At 46.7% G+C, this 20,525-nt stretch overlaps 1 long non-coding RNA gene across 2 annotated transcripts; it reads left to right on the top strand.

Moving 5' to 3' along the window:
* The first annotated feature begins 180 nt into the window (after nucleotides 1-180).
* Nucleotides 181-4,780, top strand: LOC311595672. 2 transcript variants are annotated; one of them, XR_014778534.1, is made up of 4 exons: nucleotides 181-263; nucleotides 2,778-3,422; nucleotides 3,891-4,029; nucleotides 4,312-4,780. It is a non-coding gene; the product is annotated as an uncharacterized lncRNA (long non-coding RNA). The 2 variants fall into 2 exon arrangements; XR_014778535.1 differs by lacking the exon at nucleotides 181-263 and having other exon boundaries at nucleotides 2,707-3,422.
* The last annotated feature ends 15,745 nt before the right edge of the window (nucleotides 4,781-20,525 follow it).

Raw genomic sequence — 20,525 nt, 5'->3', positions numbered from 1 at the left:
GGATGGAGGTAATGCTTTGGCTTCCTTGCCCTTCTGTGTGCACTCTGGGGTGCGGGGTTGGGGTGCTGTGTTTTTCCTTTTTAGAGAATGCAACCCTCACTGGCCACTGAACTCCCTGGCAACTTTAGCTTGGACTTTCCAGCCTCTAGAACTGTGAGAACTGATTTTTCTATTCTTTACAGATTACTCAGTCATGGATAATTTTCCAGTAGCAGTGCAAATGTGTTAACACAGTTGGAGAGCTGTGACATGCACCTGGCCAGGTGAGTAGGTGCTGGAGGAGGAGGCATGGGCACCTTGAATGGCACGGTGCAAGCTTCTGGCACTCTCTGCAGTGGCTGATGGCACGGGAAAACTGGAAGCCCACACTGCCACAGCATTTTGGAAGAATGTGGAGCAGATGATAAAAATGGATCATGGAACTGGCTGCCCACCTTTCCGTCCTGGGCATCCTGGGGAGCTGCAGGCCTCTGGAATGTACTGTAGCTTCACTGGGGGCACTCTGCGACTCAAGACGGATAAGCAAGCAGCCATGTTAGCTCTGCATGGCCCCATCTACAGCTGCTGTAGGAAGCTGGCCTGGGAGTGCCTGGGAATCTTGTTCTAGTCTCTTAGTCAACTTTCAAAGGAATTGATGTGAGAAATCTGTATTAATGTGTGTGAAATTTGAAAGTATTTCCTCAGTACACAGTTAGCCTGGGTTTTTACTGCTGCACCCCAGCCAGGAGGGCACAAGCTGCAATGACAATCTCAGAAGCTCACAGCCATAGACCACTAAACAGTGCTCATTTTAGTAAAGAATTTATTTTCTTTCACACAAACATAATCTTGGGAAAACTGGATAACAGATGTGGCGAGAGCTGGCATGGCCGTGGAAGATCTGGGTCCTCTGAGTGCTCCCCCTCTTCCTAAGGTGGCTTGTGTGCAGGTGGCCTTTCTCCTGTCAAACATGAGCTTTGTGTTCCGGCATGATGGCAGTGGATTCATGCCAGCCGAGCAAGTGGGAGGCCCGTAGTTCATATACCTAGAGTCCGTGTAAAAGTCCAAGGGTGTGACAATTGCCCGCAATCCCAGCATTATCAGGAGGGCCCCAGGGCAAGCTAGCTCGTCACACTAGGCAAGCTCCAGTTTCAATCAGAGAGCCTGCTTCACTCAAGTGAGGCTGTTTTTAAAAAATGCTGGATGTCAACTGTAGGACTCCATAAGTCCCTGTGTACACTTGTATGCACACCTGTACACCATGCACACCCACGTTTATTCGTACACATGTGAGCACTAGTGGACACAAGGCACACATACTGGGGAAAAAAATGAACCAAACCACTGCCCCCTAAAAATATTCTTCAAAAGCCCAAACCCAGAGCTTTGTTAAAAAGCCCACGTGCTTCCCCTCAATCCTTGTGCTGCATGGATCTCGATGTAACTTTCATGGCATGGGTAGAATGTACAAATTACACAAGCTAGGATTTTTTTTCCTCCACGCTCCATATTGAGCTATGTTTTCATTGAATACAATTACAAAAGAACATAATATCTCAGATATTTGAGTCACAATCTTAGCCTTATTACTGTCAAAAAGCAATTACAAGCTATTTTTATGCAGAGCTCAAACATAAAATTAAAGACTCAGAAATGAAAGCGAAACATTTTTAACCATACTATACGGTACTCATAACAGTGTCTGTGGAACCAAATGCGGAGCACAGAAAATATGCATATTCTGCAAGCCATGGAGAGTGCTCACAAAGACGCACTTGAAGAGGAACCCAGACCAGATGTGGCAGTAGCTTTGTCCCCACGCTTACTGGTGTGAATCCCAGAAAAGTGAGGGGCGAGGTGTAACATTTAAAATCTTGAAATAGGCCACTATATTTGGAATGGGGGTTTCAAAACCAGAAGTCGGAAGGCTTGAGAGGCAACATGAGTGGTTCTGGGAGACGGATCACTTCTCCAGGGCTGCGTTCAGTCAGGCCTTGTGGCGTCGGATAAAAGATAGAGGCCACAGGTACCAGGGAAGTGATCTGTTAGGGAAGTGCTTGAGACGAGTGGGTCTGTACACAGGAACCGTGTAGGGTGCTCTTTTGGCAAAGATTTCTTCAACAGGAGCCTTTTCAGAAGGCAAGGACAGTGTGAGTGTGCAAGGAAGCCAACAGGCCCGGAAGACTTGGACTCGGCTCTCCCAGTGCAATTGGTCTGTGTGGCTGTTGGCTGCGGTGAAGTTCTGAAACTCATGTTGAGCCCATCACTCAAGCAACTGATGCTCCTCAGGTGTCTGGACAGAACTCATGGCTCCATCCTTGTTGTTGGGGAAGCCTGCTCCTCAGACTGATGGACTGTGGTAGCCAGGGTCACCTCTTACCACCTTATAGATGGTGAAGGTGACAGTGACTAGTAGGTAGTCATATTTTGTTGTTGGGTTTTTTTTCCTTGAGTTGGATCAGAGATTTAGTGTCTCTGAGGCATGCTAATGTGCCAGCCTCTGGAGTCAGAGAGAAAGAGGACAGTGTAGACACCTCAGAAAAGACACTGCAGTGTTTTGAAAAGGAGGGTGCCTGCTTGCCTCAGGCTGGAGAACTGAGCCCGTGGGAATGGACCTCCACTCATGGCAGCCAGGGTGTGATACCTGCCACATGGATCCTGGGAGCTCTGTGTGTGTGAGTGTGAGTGTGTGTGTGTGTGTGTGTGTGTGTGTGTGTGTGTGTGTGAGTGTGAGTGTGTGGAGGCCAGAGGTCAATGTGAGGCATCTAACTCAAACACTCTCCATCTTATTTTTGCAGATATGGTCTCTCACAAACCTGGACCTCACCACTTTGACTAGACTGGCTATTAGCATTCTCTTGTCTCTGCCTCCCCAGGGCTGGGATTAGACTCGTGCTGCCACACACAGCTTTTCATGCAGGTGTTGGGGGATGGGAGCGCAGTTTCCTCACGCTTGTGCAGCAGGCACTGTATCCACTGAGCCATCCCTCCAGCCTAAAGCTGGTTCTTATTGTTGGATGTTACTGTCTGCTTCCTCAGCACAGATGTGTTTGGACTCATGGGTTCCAGGGACAGCTGACATGACATGGCACCCATTAGCAGATGGCCAACCTAGAACTTCGGGGAGGTTTCCGAGGCTTTGCCTTCTTGTGTTCCTGTTCTGGGTGAGCCTAACATCTGGGGTTCTAATCCATGGGCTCCACAGAAGTGGACAGAGGCCAAGCTGTGGGCAGAGAAATGGTCCTCACTCTGGACCCTCCTGATCTTGCCTGCGAACTCCAGAACTAGTCCCTGGAAGGAGGGCTTCCAGACGAGGCCAGGCTCTGTGGAGGGAGTCTGATTCACACAGGAATGACAGCCCGACTCTTCCGCCTCCCTCAGAGTTGATGAGGCTGGAAAACCTGCCTTGCCCCTGTTTATGGGCCTCCTGTGAAGAAGATAAGGTGAGCCCTGATTGACATTGCGGTGTGCGCATGCGCGTCCCCCTTCGCTCTCCTGTTGACTGGACCGAGAACCGCCCAGGAGACCTGCAAAGCTGTGTTTGTGAGAGTGTCTCTAGAGTGGGATAACTGCAAAGGGGAGACTCACCCAGAATGTGGGGAGCGCTGTCCCACGGGATGGGGCCCTAGATAAATAGGATGGAGAAAGCTAGTGCATGCCAACTTTCATGTCTCCTTCCCTGGGCTTCTTCCACCGTGGTGCGGACAAGCTCCCATCACTACAGCTTCAGGTCCCTCCTGTACCATGCCTTCGTGGCCATGGTGGGCTCTGCCTGTGAGCCAGAGACAAAGCAAACCTCCCCACCCTTGGCTTCTTGTTAGCTATTTGGTCACAACAATAAGAAAAACAAGCAACACTGATTTGTAACTCAGGAGCTTAACCGGGTTTAGACTTCTGCTCTTCTGCCACAGAAGCACCTGTGACTCCTGCTCTGGGAAGACATTTGGAAGCAGCGATGGCTTCCCTACCTGTGGCAGAGGCTCAGTGCGGAGGAGTTTTGCTCGGCCTTTTATTTCCAAGGATGGATTCCATTTTCAGTGCTGGCCTCAAGTAGGTTGGATCAGACCTCAGGGAACCAGTGGGAGTGATGGGTACGTGGATGTGAGGTCATCCTGCCTCCTGTATCTGTGCAGCTTCTGGGTTCCACCGTGCCATCGGGGTGGTGACATAAAACAGGATTCAGGGTCCCAGAAGACAACTTTTCTAGAGTCTACACTTTCTTAGAACTATGAGGTGGTCTGAAACACCCGGCAGGTGTGTCCTTGCCTTGCAGGTGTATCCTTCGCAGGTGGGTGTGCCTTTTTTTTCCTCACAGGTGATTCTTCCCTGCAGGTGTGTCCTCCCTCTCTCTTCAGATGTGCACCATAGGCCTCGTGTCAGGAGCTTCGGCAGTCCTCAGGGCCCTGGAGAGAGACTGTACCCTGGAGCCATGAGGACACTCACCTAGTCCAGTCATTCCTTCCTGCCACAGAGTGAGGTGGCTGCCAGGGCCACAAGGTGCCTTTCCAAGAAAATACTACAGAGTGCAGTATCCTACACGGGCACCACACGCCTTTGGGGTTCCAGGATGGGACCCTGGGAAACAAATCACCAGGCTGTCTTTATCTACTAAATACCAATTGCCAAGCATGGGCCCTACAGACAGGAAGGAGCGCATCATGCACCCTTCCCCCTCTTGGTCCTTTCTAGCTGGATAAATAAACCCAGACGAGAAAGACACACAGTCTTGATACAGCCACGCACACCACGCAAGTGCGCATACGTGTGCGCTCAGTACAGACATGCACACGCAGAGCCCACGTGGAACCATCCTTCGTGTCTCTTGTTGTGGCTGTGATTGTTTAGTGGGATTACAGCCCAGGTTGGGTAGACATTAGATTTCATGTTGGTTGTCGCTACTGCTAAGCAAGCACCTTTGTGTGTCCACCTGTGGCCTGCCATTGACCAAGTCCCTGACTTTCGAGGTTCTTAAGAGCACTTAAAATACTGTTCAAACTAGGCATAATTAGCAAGTAGACTGTATGAATACTCACACTCAATCCACACAGAGTCCTTGTTGGCACGGAGCAATCCATTACCTGCTTCAGTGAACCGTCCCATTGGTAATTTGCAGAGTTCTCACCCCTGGGTGATGGAGCAAGCCCCCCTCTTCCCAGGGACTGGCTACTATTGTTTAAGGCAAATGTATAATGCATGAGTGAAGTTTGTATATCAAACATTCCAGACAGGTACTTAAATTCTAGACCAACTGATAACATTCACACTGATGGGGCTGGAAAGGAAAGAGGCTGGGAGTCTCGCTTACTTTACAGGGCTGTTTCATTGAGGTAAAATTCACGCATCGCACGGTTCACTCATGGGAAGTGCACGATTCAATAACCTCAGAATAATCACAGATGTGTGCAATCCGCCACTATAATCAGTGTTAGTACACACGGATTACCCCAGGAAGAAACCCCAACCTGTGGGCATTCACTCCCCATTTCCCATGAGCACACAGAAACCTCTCATTCCTCCTCCCTGTCTGTAGATTTTTCCCCTGGGGGTGTTTCCCATAAACAGGGTTGTATGACACCTGGGTTCTCATGATGGCTGCCTTCATTTACAGCAATGCAGTCAAATCTCATCGGTAGTGTGACAAGTGTTAGCGGTTTTTTGTTTGCCAAGTAATACTCCAGTTTATAGATTTGGTTCATTTAATTAATTTATTTGTGAGTTGATAGACATCTGGCCCTATTATGACTAATGTGTTTAGAAATTTACAATCTCTGATTTTTATAAGGTGAATTGGGTACAAATTATAATATTTTAGACATTATTTTAAGGATTTCCTAAACATTTCCCAAGAATTAAAACTGTCGACTTCACATGAGGTAATAGCTATAAGATCAAGCCGCTCAAAATTAAAATTAACATATAGTGCATTTAAAAATATTTCAAGTGTAAAATAAAACAAATCATAGGTATGAATAACTACATACATGAGGAAACATATAGTAAATCTAATTTTTAAATAGATAATTTTTTCCTATTTCTATCACCTGTAACCTTTACTTAACAAAGCTAGACAGTGTTCTTGATCATTTTAACTTTGGTTTCATTACTCCTATTACATACCACATGTTACGTCAAGTAGTGAGACTAGAACCAAACAGATGAACCCTGAACATCAGGACATGGAGAGATAGCTCAGCAGCTAAGAGGATTTATTGCTCTTCGAGAAGATCTGAGTTCAGTTTCCAGTACCTACGTCGGACAGCTCACAATTGGCTGTAACTCCAGCTGCAGGGATCTGACACTTTCTCCTGGCCCCTGGGGTCATCACACACACACACACACACACACACACACACACACACACACACACACACACACACACTGCTGCACAGATGTGCACATAGGTAAGAACCCGTGGCTGGAAAGGTTACAAGTCCTGGGAAGACCCTACTACCATGACTCTGCCAAATGGGCGTGGCTGTGAATTGATTCCTAGTGACTCACTGTTGCACCATGGGTTAAAGCATCTCATAACTGCCATCGGAGGGGCTTCTATTTTCAGTAGATGGCGATTAACATAGAGAGCCCCAACTGGAACACACCCTTCCTCCTAAGGTTCAGGGGTTATCACACACACACACACACACACACACACACACACACACACACACACAGAGAGAGAGAGAGAGAGAGAGAGAGAGAGAGAGAGAGAGAGAGAGAGAGAGAACATGAGGTAAAAAGAGAGTAAGAGCCAGGCATGGTAGATGACTATAAGAAAACAGAGCCTTGTGGACCCGGCAAGGGAGCTGCACATGTGATTTTATAATGGTAGTGACAGCAAGCACAAGATTTGTGCAAGCCTAAAGCCAGATCGAACCCAGCAGGAAGAGGGAGGGCATGGAGTCCCTCCCATCCATGCTGTGGAGCCATTGGCAGGTGCTAGCTGCTGCCATGGGAGAGTCAGTTCCCTCTATGTGTGTGTCCTTTAGTAGGCTGGGCACACTTCTGTGGAACATCACATTCGAGTGTCTCCAACTGGGGAAAAAAAAGGGACCCAATATTTGGTGGATGAAGAAGGGAGATGGCAGAATTCGGAGAGTGGTGGTGGATAAGAACTAATAAAATTGAAAACAAAAATGCAAATAAATTAAATGAAATTGTAAACATAATCAGAACTGGATATTAAAAGGGAGGAGATTTTAATGACATGACCACGAATCTCTTCCCTAACGGCGTCACCAGCAGGTCTTCTCTCCCAAGGATTGCCTTCTTGTCTAGGGCGCAGCCTTTAGTCAGCACAGTTCCAAGGCTCTCATAATGACACATGTTTGTCCTTCATAAAGATGGCTCATATAGTTTTCACCTACGTTTTTAATAGGATACCCAAGTATTTATTTTATAAGGAAATAATAGATGTTTTCCAAGAGAGGCAGATCCTAGAAGAGACCCGAAGTTTTAGTTAATCATGATAATTTATTGACATTATTTGTATTTTTCTAATTGGCAACATTTTGCAAATAGATTTAAATATTTGTCTATTTAAAAAACATTTGTCTATTAAAATGAGATTCATGTTGACTATGTAATTTAGTAGGAATGCTAAATTCTGTTAAAGAGAATTTTTTTCCTGCTCTTAAGGCAGTAGCTATTCAGCAAGTGACAGCTTTACCCAATGGGAGAACTTATAAAACATAAAAATAAACCTATTTGTAGGCAGATTTTTTTCTCAAGATATTAAATTTTTGACCTTAAAGTTTTAACAAAACCTTTACATTATAGGAACCTAGTAATAACCGTGTTCACTCTCACCTTTCTTTACCACATGCTTGAACTTTTTTCTCATCTACTTCCATTTTGAAGTAATGTTTGTCTTGTCATATAAAGACTGAAAAAGCAGGAGGTCAGCTGAGTACTGGCTGCATCACTCTCTATGTCTTGGTGCAGTGTGACGAGCCACCTCAGATGCCCGATACCTGAACCCTGAGACCAAATGGATTCTTCCTTTCTTAAGCTGTTTCTGTTGGGTGTTTAATCACAGCAACAGCATCTGTAGCTACAGTCAGAGGAAAAATTGAACTGATTCCAGTAGATGACAGAGCCAGCATTACTTTGAGTACTTCATCCACACATTTTTGAAATTCCTCAAAAACTGAGTTTAGAAATGGTCCTTAAAGCCAGGCTGTGACGGCTCACACCTTTAATCCCAGCAGAGGCAGGCAGATCTCCTGAGCTCGAGGCCAGCCTGGTGTACAAAGCAAGTTTCAGGACTGCCAGGACTGTTACACAGAGAAAAACAACAACATTACAATTTCAATTAAGATGGGATTATTTGTTGTATTTTGGGGCCTTGAATGAGAGCCAAGGAATTTCACAAAATATAGTGTAAAAAGGCTTTGGCAAAACTTTAGAGTAGTTTCAAATACTTTAGAAACACAAGCTCCCTTTATGAAACCCACATCCTGACTGTGTTTTCTTGCTTTCCCAAATGAGGGTGCAAACTTCTGGCCTTATGAAGGACTTACTCTAAATGGATACCCTCTTGATCCAAGCCCCTTGCAAACTGCAGCATGGCTGTGCTGGGCACCAGCAGAACACATGTGTCCACCTCTTAGAGGGATTCACACCATCCCTAGAAGTGTGCAAATTGGGTGCTATTTAGCATCAACAGGTGCTGAGAAAATATCTATTTATGTTCCTATTCCCCACACACAGTTGAAGACAGATTTGGTTGCAGGAAGTCCTGTTCTACTGGTGGGCTCTGGGCATCTTCTTTGTTGTGTTAAGTAACTGAAAATCAGAACCAACCGGCTTCCTTTCAAACTCTGAGGAAACCGGCTCCTGGAAGCTTGTGTGTTCCTGTATGGAGGCTGGGGGTGGGGGTGGATGGTAGGGGTGGGGGTGGGAATGGTGGGGGTGGTAGGAGGGGGAGGAGGCTTTCCAGAAGGTTCACCACACAAACTAACTTTTTGCAGTTTTCATTCATGTATATATATTTAAAGCCAAGATTTGTCTTTTGTCCCCACCAGCTGTATTTCCCTATCAGATGCCATTGTAGGGTCTCCTGCGTGATAAGTGGCCTTATCTTAGCGCCAGAGGTTGTTAGGGTGGCCTGGTGTGGGGGACTTTGTTTCTGTCCCAGGCTTCTCTGCTCTCCCCTCACTTGAGGAAGCTCATCTGCTTCCAGGCCTGATTTCAGCCTCTTTGAAACTTCCTGCTTTTTCCCCTGGAGGCGACTCACCAGGCTCTAAACTCCCCCAAGATCTCTTCTTTTATGGCCCCTTCTCTGTTTGTGAGCCCCTCCCCTCCCCCCAGCACCTTTCAGGAAGTCGCCAACTTAGGGCAGAAAAACTGCCCCTGTCATGTCCTCCCTGCTCAGAGCACTTAGTCCTGATATGTAGAATGCTCATTAAAGTGTTAAGTTCACCTAAGGCTATCAGTTCCTGTAGTCGCACTGTCCTAGTGCAGTCATTTTCCATTTGTGCGTCAGTTCTCTTTGGCACTTAATAGTAGTTTAGGCTTTGAAGACAAAATGAAGCACAAAACAACACCAAACAACAGTCTGCTGTTGGGTCCTGGGAGTTCTGGGTACCCTTCCTGCTAAGGAGAACTGGTCTACAGTGAGCAGAAGTCAGGCTCTGGGGGGAGGGGCTCTGCCTTGTTGGTGGCTGGGCTTGAGTCATCCAGGCTGCTTCCTGTGATGCTGAGGCTGGGCAGGGGCCTTGTTCTTTACAGAGAGAGTTTACCTTATAGGTAGCCATCAGCGACCACTAATGTGTCAGGGGGAACTGTAATGCATATGGTTAAGGTAGGCAGAAGAGGCTAGCACCCATGGTACTAATAGCTCCATCATCGCTGCAAAGGGGAAACTTCATGGTTGTTAAATGGAAATAGAGCCAGTGGGAGCTTGGTTTTCTCCCTAGCCGTCCTATGAGGCCCTAGGCAGTAGTGGGCCAGCACAGGCTTCTGAGGGTCCCCTCTTTGCTTCAGCTGCTAGTGATCCAGGCACATGTTCCAGAGTTGGTGGGAGATGTCACACTGCAGCAGATTTAAAATGTCTTTGTTTTCTTTTTGAGACAGGCTCTTATGTAGCCCAGGGTAGGTAGCTTGGAACTCACTAGCAGCCAAGGATGACCTTGAACTTGAGATCCTCCTGCTTCTGCCCTTGGAGGGTTGGGGTGTTACAGGTCCATGCCATGCCTGGTTTAATGTGCAGTCAGGGACCAAGTCTGTGTGTGAGACAAGTGCTCTCCCAACTGAGCCACATTCAAGTTCTGAAAATTCTTCAAGAAGGACATTAAAGTGTGAAGCTAGTTTCATCGTCCCCACTATTAATTTTCAATCTCGATAAAAGTGTGTGTGTGTGTGTGTGTGTGTGTGTGTGTGTGTGTGTGTGTGTGTGTGTGTGTACCCAAAGCCTTCCTATGTCTATGTCTATGGCTGTACAAGATGCTTGGAAATCAGTGCGCCCTCTGCTGGGCAGAGATAATCTTTCCGTTACTCAAAGTTTCTGAGAAGGCTGTTAAAAAGAGATTTGCCTGGCAGCTAAATTCATGTGTTTCATTTTAAGAAGTCCTTTGGGGCTTTCCTGAGGGTGGGCAATGACTTCTTTGTGAAAGGTGCTGGCCTGGGGGTTGTTTCTGTGCCTAGCACACTCTGCTAGTGTCTTCATTGTTTGTTGAATGAATAAGATTTTTCTATACTAGATGATATAGTTTTTCCTGTGGGCTTGGCCTCTACCAGGGGAGTTTTGCCCTGACGGGCCACATGAAAGCCCCAGGGCCTCTGTGGAGGTCGCTGTTGGCTTGGTTTCAATGCTCTGCAAGGTGGGAGCCTTGATCTCCCAGGTACCCATGAGGTCAAATGGCTGGACTCCATACAGCTGGAAAATAGAAGCCTTCTGAGGACAAATCTTGTAGCTCTAAGCCACCTCCATATCACACAGGCCACACACATGGAGACAGAGCATTAGCAAGTGAATGGCTAGCCTCGGTGCACGGAGCTCGTTCTAAGTACACTGAGAGCCCCAGGCGTGCAAGGCACACGTGTGCTCTCCTTCCTCTACTCTGAATGTCAAGTCCACAGCAGAAGGACCGAGCCTTGCTCATGACACAGTCTTAGTGCCTAGAAACACGCTCCCTGAGCATCGTCAGCATGCAGACTGACACTGTCTCAGCTTTCAAATAAGAACCAAGAGGATGATGGCTCTCTCTCATTGGATTGTAAGATACTAAGTAGAAAGACATTAACATCAACTGTTATCTATATGTTCACTATTAGCAGTCAGATCCACTGGGAATTTAGCTGCTAGTGCTAGGCATATGAGGTCTGCTTAGAAGAGAGCCTGTTTTGTGACCAAATGCTGAGTACTTAACGCCTGAGTAAAAGTCATCAGAAAACTCTCGCCCAAGCTGCTTGTCAGTTAGGACAAGAGAAATAGACACTGATCAAAATTATTGAACTGAACGCTCCTATTCTGGGGTTGCCTGTACCATCCATTGTCCTGGGACTATCGCTGATGATGACAAGCGTCAGTCCACGAGGCAGACAGGACTTGGTGAAGGTCCTGGGATTTCAGAAGCATGTGTGGCAGGGAGGGAAAGCATGCAAGCATGTAGTAAAGTGTGAGTGAGGCAGGGTTCAGGGCCTCGCCTTCAGAGGGCGGCCTTACCGACTCTGAAGACAAACCCAGCCGTGGATCTCCAGATGGGCTTCGGTTATGAGGAGAAATGGAAGAAGCTGCCGCCTCCACGTTGGTGCTCACCTAGATGTGGGTTGGAAAACAGAGCCCAGACTGCTCTTGCTGTGCCGTGACAGTGTCTGCATGAAATGCTCCATGCGGGAGGGTTGCAGACATGAAGTGTGTCTCCCATAGCATCTGTCAAACCATAGTGTCTTCTGATGGTCAGAAGTTGTTTCTGTCTCTGTCCGGGCTCTCTGCCCCATGGTTTTTAAGTTAATGGTCATTAGTAGGAGAGCTCAGTGTATCAAAACCATGTTAGCAAACAGCATTAACAGAAAGATAGCACACAAAACTTGAGCCGTCTGTGTTCTAACCATGGCAGAACTTCTTTGGTGGCAATGACAATGTTGAAAGAAGCCCACATCCGGTCAGTGAAAGCAGACACTGCCACAGACAGGCCTTTCTGAGTCCTCTGTGTTCAGAGGGGTGGGTCGTGATGGGTCTTGATCTAGGCAAATAGAGGGTGTGCTAGTCTGAACAGATGGGCCATGTATGTAAATTCTTTTCTACATGTGAGGAGTTTCCAGAGTGACTTAAACTGAGATCGCAACCTTCATACACACACACACACACACACACACACACACACACACACACACACACTCACACACATGACATTGAATTTTGAACAGATGTTCTCAAATACAAATATTCTTCCAAAGTTCAGGATCTCCATTAGGAAGTCGAGTGCAATGAATGTTCCTTCTCCTTCAGACCTCCTTGTTAAGTTTTGAGGCCATGAGCCAATGGCAGGGTGCTGGGTGACAGAGCACAGAGTCAACATCAGACACAGGCTTTCTCCAAGATGTCCTCCTAAGATGACAACTCATGCTTCCTGGTAGCCTCGGGGTTGAAACAGTATGTGTGTGCACATCCACATGTGCATGTACCTCCGTATGTGTATGTGTGTGTCTGTCTTTCTCTCTCTGTGTCTGTCTGTTTCTGTCTCTCTGTCTCTCTCTGTGTCTCTGTCTCTGTCTCTCTCTGTATGTGTGTGTGTGTGTGTATGTGATGGTGTGTGATGTGTGTGTGGTGTGTATATTATTTTATGTGTGAGTACTCTATCTGGATGTGTGCCTGGAGGCCTGAAGAGGCATCAGATCCCAGTATAGGCGGTTGTGAGCCACTACGTGGTTGCTGGGACTTGAACTCAGGACCCATTAGGACCCATCAGAATTCAATGTCTTAATAAACGATTATAAGAAATAACAGACAGCTGGGGCTGGGGGAGGCAAAGTGAGGAAATACCTGAACCCAAAGCCCTTTCAGCTGGTTGAAACACTTTTTCTTTCTTTCTTTCTTTCTTTCTTTCTTTCTTTCTTTCTGTCTGTCTGTCTGTCTTTCTTTTTTTGTGAAGAGGGAGCTACGGGATTGGAATATTACACAGTCAATTTACCACTGAGTCACATTCCTCTACACGTTGTTTAAGTTGACATTTTTATACATGTTTGAACTTGTGTCTCTCTGCTTTCATGTTGGTGGCTTCCAGGTTGTGAGATAAGGTGAGCTGGTCTTCCGGCGGCCTCACCTGGCAGGAACATATAGGTTGTACCGAACAAGCTCCGAAAACCACACATGGACCGGAAGAACAATGTGCACTTTAACAAGGCAAACACATGTTGAACGACACAAAACACCTGCATGCTCTGACACGTGGAGGCTCACCAGTGAAAAGTCAGAACACTGACAGGATTCAGCAGCATGCTCTTCATCTTCTTGATTAGGGGTGGATGTTGGTCTGAGCCTTGCTGTTGGAGGGACACAGGAGAGCTGTCTTTGGGGTGTGTGTGTGTGTGTGTGTGTGTGTGTGTGTGTGTGTGTGTGTGTGTGTGTGTGCACTCGTAAGCATGCACATGTAGGTGTGAGCAAAGCCAGAGGTCTGCAGTTTGGCTCTGCACCAGGAAAGAGGCAGCCCAGAGCCTGAGGTGGGTCCCTGACAGCAGGGCCTTTCGAAAGTGTACCATTCAGATCTTGCCTGCTGGACACACATGTGGGGGGTTGTCTTTGGCTGGGGGTGTCCAGCCTCCGTGGCAAGCCCCCAAGTGCTCTAAAAACTGGAGCAAAGGATACTTTTGTTTTCTTTTTCCGTTTGGCACATGAGAAAGCCTTCTCCCCTTTCCTGCTGAAATGTACACAAAGGCCTCAGTATACTTAGGGGGTTAACGCCAAGAAAAGGACTTTGAGAATTTTAAAGGAGTTTAATCTGACAATTGATGCTCTAGTTAGTTCCTAAATGAATAACTGATTAGCTCCACGTTTTCCAGGAAATCACAGGGCTGCATCATGACATAATTCCTGATTACGTACCGTTTCATTTTATCTCAAAGAAGCACATAAAAGCCAAGGGTTTTCAGCTTGGCACTCATTCCTTCCCTCACATGTCTGGACTAGTAATTTCACATCTTTGCAAAAGAGACACTGGGCTTTAATGTTTTAGGAATGTTTAAGTGAATCATGGGTTCAGACTCACTATGACCGAAATGTCTGTAGTGACTTTGAAAATCTAAGTGTGTGATGGTGTCCTCATTTCTAGAGATCCACTTGTCTGAATTTTCCCCTTTAAATGCTAATTAGGGTGGCAGCTAGTAGCCAGTAAGTGGTGTTTTATGATGCTCCCACCACCCACCCACCCACAGAGGACTTGGAGCAGAGGCTGGACATCCGAGTTAGGTGCTTAGAGCTTTCTCTGCGTGGCTGCCTGCCTCTTGAAAAAAACAGAATTACAGATATTTAAAAGTGACCAACATTATTCCTCAAGCTACGACGATAGCACAGAGCCTGTGGGAGGTGGGGCTGCCAGCCTGGGGGGGGTCCCTTTTCTTCTTCTTGTGAAGTTCAGGTTCCCATATTGTCAATTTATGACCCATTGTCCACAATAGGGAGGCGGTTAATTTAAAACCAGGGGAAGGCCGAGGGCCATGCCTTTGGCTTCAGCTCCCACAGTCCTCTGTGAGTTCCAGGACTTGTCAGAGTTTGTTCTTTATTGATAGAACACCTGGGTTCTTGGCTTTTGTTCTCCTCCACCAGCGCCCAGCCTCCATTAACTATGGCAACAGGAAGTAAAATAAGCCAAATTGGCTCCATCTCAGCATCTCTGGATACATTCTGAGTCCTTGGAGGAAATCAGATACATTACATAGAGACCCGGAACAAGGAGACATTGCCCCATTTGGAAACTTTGGACACAATGTAGACACAGCATCCAGCTGGAGAGGCGGTGCCAGGGCCACCTTCCACAGCTTGGGCCTCCAGAGCCTCACTGAGCACTCCCCTCCGGCCCCCACCTTTGGAAACAGAACCTGTGACTCACTGGGGTGAAGATGAACGTGAGGTGCTGGGCCAGCAGCCGACTACTTCATACAGCCCTAGCGCTCCACGGAAGCAGGGGTGCAGTTGGCACGTTCTAAAGACACACACTGTCACAAACCTGTAAGACCGTAAGAGAGTTTGCCAGGACGTGGAAAACCGCACTATAAAACTGTATATTTAGAAAAGGAATTAAAATGGCAAGAGCTCTATAGCAACAAATTGTAAAAATGTCTGGAAAGAAGATTGAAAGGAAGCAAGACAGAGTGCAATCCTGGTGGCCTCTGTATGCGGGACCATAGACATCTTAAAATAAGATTGACACAGCCTTCTTAGAACTCTCCCCATAATCCAATGTCATTTTTACTGTATTTTTTGGACCCTAAAATGAACTTCCCCCACCAAAAGTGCGTGTGTGGGAATTTAGGGTGCGTCTTATGGTCCCATTGCTGTCTTCACTGTTTTTCTTGTTTTACTTCTCTAAAAACTGGGTGTGTCTTATGTTCAGGTGTGCCTTATAGTTCAAAAAAATATAGTACCTTAAGTGAAGAAACCCTTCTTTGAGCTCCAAATATAAAACGAGGAAGGAAAATGACTGCAGTGCATTTCATTTATACAAGCTTTATTGGCATAATATTGAGAATTTAAAAGCTAGACATTGAAGTTAATTAAAGGGGGACAGACAACTGTTGTGCTGTGAAGAGATATCAGATGGATTAGGTCAGAAGCAATTAAAATGGAGAGTCTGCAGGTGACAGCTGGCCCCTCTCTGCACAAGCAGAAAGCAAGCAAGCAAGATGCCAGGAGCCCAGAGAAGTTCCCTGTGTTTCCAGGAGTTATCCTGAATGGGCCTCTCTCTGGGGGCTGTACAGTTCACCCTGAGGGGTGGAGATTTAAGAGATACGGGGTTGGGGAAGTGGGATTCCTTGTAGAGGGAAGTGGGATTCCTAAGAGGGCTGCATGCAGAAGGGATCCAGTACACTAACTTGTCCTCCCCCCAACCCCCCACCCCTGAGACAAGGTTTCTCTGTGTGGCCTTGGCTGTTCTGGACTCACTTTGTAGACCAGGCTGGCCTCGAACTCACAGAGATCCGCCTGCTTCTGGCTCCCGAGTGCTGAGATTAAAGGCATGCACCACCACCGCCCAGCTACTAACTTGTTTTTAAATTTCTTGTTGTGCTTGAGACAGTCTCAGGTAGCCCAGGCTGGCCTTATCTTTAGTTAAGGATGGCCTTGAACTTCTGATCCTCTTGTCTCCACCTCTCAAGTGTTAGTATTATAGGGGCACACTACTGTGCCTGGCTCAGTAACTTAGTCTTGTGACCATGTTAATTAAAAAAATAAAACTTCAGAATCTTTTTCTCTCTATCAATAAACATGACATTAATTTTCCATTGGTTTGGTTAGTTCCAAGGGACTGTGAGTCAAATTGAAGTCTCATTAGTTCCACTGGAAAAGTCCCAACACAAGCAAAGGGGAGGGGAGAAAAGAAAAGAAGGAAAAAGAAAAGAAACTTCCCTTACCGTCTGACCAGGAAGTGATGTCACCCTTGGCTACCACCATTTAGCACACACACAGGGTGACCTATCTGACAATGGCAGAGGCCACACTTCTTTGCAGCTTCAAGGATTGCAGATGTGTCATTCTCTCGACACTGTTAACCATCTGTTGACTTGGGTGGAAGTTACTTCCCGGAACCGAGGACCTGTGGCATCTGTCTCCTGTGATGAAATGCTCACAAAGGATGAGGATCCCAGGGGATGGAAGTGGTTGGGGTTCACAGCTCCGAGACCCTGCTGAGTCTCAACCACTGATCCAACACCAGTGACCCCTATTCTAGGGAAAATGCTGCCCTTCTGTTTCTCTCTTCCCAGACCGGAGTTAGCTGCCTTACTGTTCTGCATCTGGGTGACACAGGAGATAATTGCAGCCTCGTTTGGTCCAGATAAGCTGCACTTTCCCAGCTGGGCTGCCCTTTGAAGTCCAGACAGTTTCATGATAATTGATAATCTAATCTCAAGCCGGCCTGTATGCTTTTCTTGCCCCCACCCCACCCCCCTCCTTTCTTCACAGGCTGCTGTGCAAGCAAGGGAATTATTACAGCATTCGTATTGATTGCCTGTGGAAGAGGTCACTGTGTGGGGACTGCCCTGTTAGCACGAGGTTCTTGTGAAAGGAGAAATCTTGGTGAGACCCGAATAACAACCCGAGGCCTAGTTAGAGCAGGGTGGAGAGTTAGTAGGGCCAGGAGAAACGACTTTTCCTTCTCCTGCCTCCAGGCGATACATGGCAATTACGCTGCAGAGGCAGTAACGAAGTTGTTAATTACAGGTTTATACCCTTGTAGCCAAAGTAGGAACGAAGGGACTAAAGGTTACAAAGTGGCACTTAAAAAAAAGTTATAGGTGATTTCTTCTTTTTCCTTTTTAGTGGAATAACTTAATTAATGGTCAGGTTCTAGCCTGATGGCGAACAGAACTCTTGGAGGCATCTTATTAGAATAATTAAATTTGTCTATACCCTCCAATTTGCTTTTTTGTAACTGGCCATTCTCTTTTTATTTTCCTCAATTGTCTCTTGAAGTCTTTCAGATGTGGGGCAGAGGAGGAGGCATGGCCTGTGGGTCACAGCACTGCACTAACAGAGACCAAAAGCCGTGCTGTCACTTATTAACCCAGGTTCCCCTAAGATGGAGGAGTCCCACTGGGTCCCACATGGTGTGAGAGCCTGCCCTTCTCAGGGCCTCCTAGAGCCACCTGTCCTTGTTCTCAGCATCTTGGGCCGACATGACATATCTTCTGGTCGCTGAGTGTTTCACTCCAAGCTGTCTCAGAGCTGAGGTTCTGCTCTAGTTTATAGCTCACTTGATAGAGTGCTTGTCTAGTGTGCACAAAGCCAAGAACCCTCAGCATTGCACAAGCTAAGTGTAGTGATGCAAGGCTGGAATCCAGCAATCCAGAGGCAAAGGCAGGAGGACCAGAAGTTCAGAGTCAACCTCAGTGACATACTGAGTCTGTACGGAATGCATGAGACCCATCAAAACAAAAAACCAAAATACAATAACACCCCCAACTAAATCCAAACAACAAAAACAACAACAACAACAACAACAACAACAACAAGAACCATGCAAAGAACCAAGATAAGTTACACCCATCTGTGCTTTCTGTATATTGTGACTCTATGGTTGACAAGAGTTTGTTGTGTGTTTCAAAATAGCCAATAGAGAGACTTTTGAAGGATCCCAACTCAAAGAGGGAGTGAGAGTTGGAGTCAGTGAGCTTGTGCCAGCTATGCCTTGCTTATGGAGGAAGTGAACTGCCAGTCAGCATCTGTACTCACACACACATACACAGAGATACACACGCATGTACACTAGCATCTGCACTCACACATACACACACAGGGATACACACGCATGTACATTAGCATCTGTACTCACACATACACACACAGGGATACACACACATGTACACTAGCATCTGTACTCACACATACACACACAGGGATACACACGCATGTACACTAGCATCTGTACTCACACATACACACACAGGGATACACACACATGTACACTAGCATCTGTACTCACACATACACACACAGGGATACACACGCATGTACACACAGGGATACACACGCATGTACATTATTAGAAAATAATACTTGCTGCTGCTGTGGGGAGTTCTCTTGTCCCAATGGCAGAAAATATGTCCCAGGAGCCTGCTTGGGCCCTCCTCCACACTTCTGCTAACTGGGGGCAAGGCCTCAAGCTCTGGTTCTGGGCTCTTCCTTCCCAGCATCCACTTTGGCAGGTTTCTCCGATTGCTTGTAGAAACTGGCCAAAGGTTGTTTTATTTTTTCCTTCTTTCATATCTCACACATGGGGTCTTGCAATACTATCCGGGGCAGTGTGACAGCACCCTCAAGACCAGGATGTCCTCTTTCTTTGTTCCTGTTCTAGCCAGTGCCCAACGCCAGAGGCCTCTTACATTCCTCCTAAGAGCGATTAGCTGTCTGCGGCCATGCTGAGCACCTCAGCGTTCGCCAGCTTCAGGAGGCTGCAATGCCTCTGGCCTCCTAGCACACCTGCCCTCACATGCATATGCCCACAGAGTCACACATACATATACACACTTAGAAAAATATCAAAATATCTTTTCAAAAGACTGAATTTTTCTGTATTTTTTAATACTCTGAAAGAGGTAATCTACTATAAGAGCCAATAATTTTCTGAAAAATGATACTTTTTAAACATTTCCACTTTTCCATTTGTTCTCTCCTCCCCTTCCTCCCTTTTCTTTCCTTCCTTCCTTCCTTCCTTCCTTCTTTCCTTCCCTTTCTTTCTTCTCTCACCATATCTCCTCCCCTCGTTCTTTTTCCTTCTTTTTTGGTGTTTTTTGCAGCTATGAATTTAACTTTTAGCTAGCTTTGGACTTTCTTCCCCACAATTTGGTCTGTATTGTTCTTGTCATTTTAGTAAAGTCATGGAAAATGATGCCCATGAAATATTGAACTCCATGTCACTTGGAGAATAGACCTTTCTGTGTGCACTTGGAACCTATGCAAAAACTACTTGTGTGTCATGGGAAGGCCAACTTGCATCCTTCCTTAAAGCATACCAGGCAAAACTAATATTGAACTAACCCGCTCTTGACCCCTTGCCACGGGAAAGCCCTCTCCTGTGGTCACCAGAGAATAAAAGATAAGCTGGCCCTTTCTCTTTCTCTAGAGTAAGTTTCCCCAATGTATCTGCTGTCCTTGCTGTTTTCTGCTTCTGTTTTCCCAAATAAGGATCCTTGCTCTGTGGCATGAAGGGCTTTCCCCATCTTCTGTGAGACATGGGTTTCTGAGGAGCCTTGATTTCCTGCCCAGCAAGCCCTTCTTCTGCAGACTCCTCTTGCCCTTGATGATGGAATGGCTTGAGTGTTTGGGATGGTATCTGGTGTCTTCACTTCTTCACCGTCAGCCTGTGAAAGGTATTTCACCTCCACACTCACTGCAGGTCTTCTGACCTTCACCCCAGCTTAGGTCACATTACCAATGACTCGGCTGGGTGCTAGGATTGTGGGATATTGTAGATAAAGAAGAGAGAGGAAGTTTACGGCTTGTATTGTCCTTAGCTGGTGCCATAGTTTGAGCGGGACCCCTGGGCCCAAATCTGCCTATCATAATGTTCTTCTTGTAGGTTTCTAGGACCCTCTGGATCCTTCAACTTTGCCATTCTCCCATGCTTCTCTCATCTAGAGTCCCAATAGGATGTCCTCCCCTCTGTCCCAGTTTCCTGGTTAGTGAAGACTTTCATGGGACATGCCCCTTGGGCTAGTATGCAGATATCAGTGACCCCTACCCAGATCTAGCCAATGGACAGGACATTCTCCACAGTTGAGTGGAGAGTAGGGACTGACTTTCACACATACTCTGGTGCCTCATATTTGACCACGTACCCTGAATGGGGAGACCTGGTGGCACTCAGAGGAAGGATAGCAGGCTACCAAGAAGA

Source organism: Acomys minous (genome assembly GCF_964271855.1).
Source record: "Acomys minous genome assembly, chromosome: 4".
NCBI classification, from domain to species: Eukaryota; Metazoa; Chordata; class Mammalia; order Rodentia; family Muridae; genus Acomys; species Acomys minous.
This window is presented reverse-complemented; position numbering and strand designations above follow the sequence as displayed.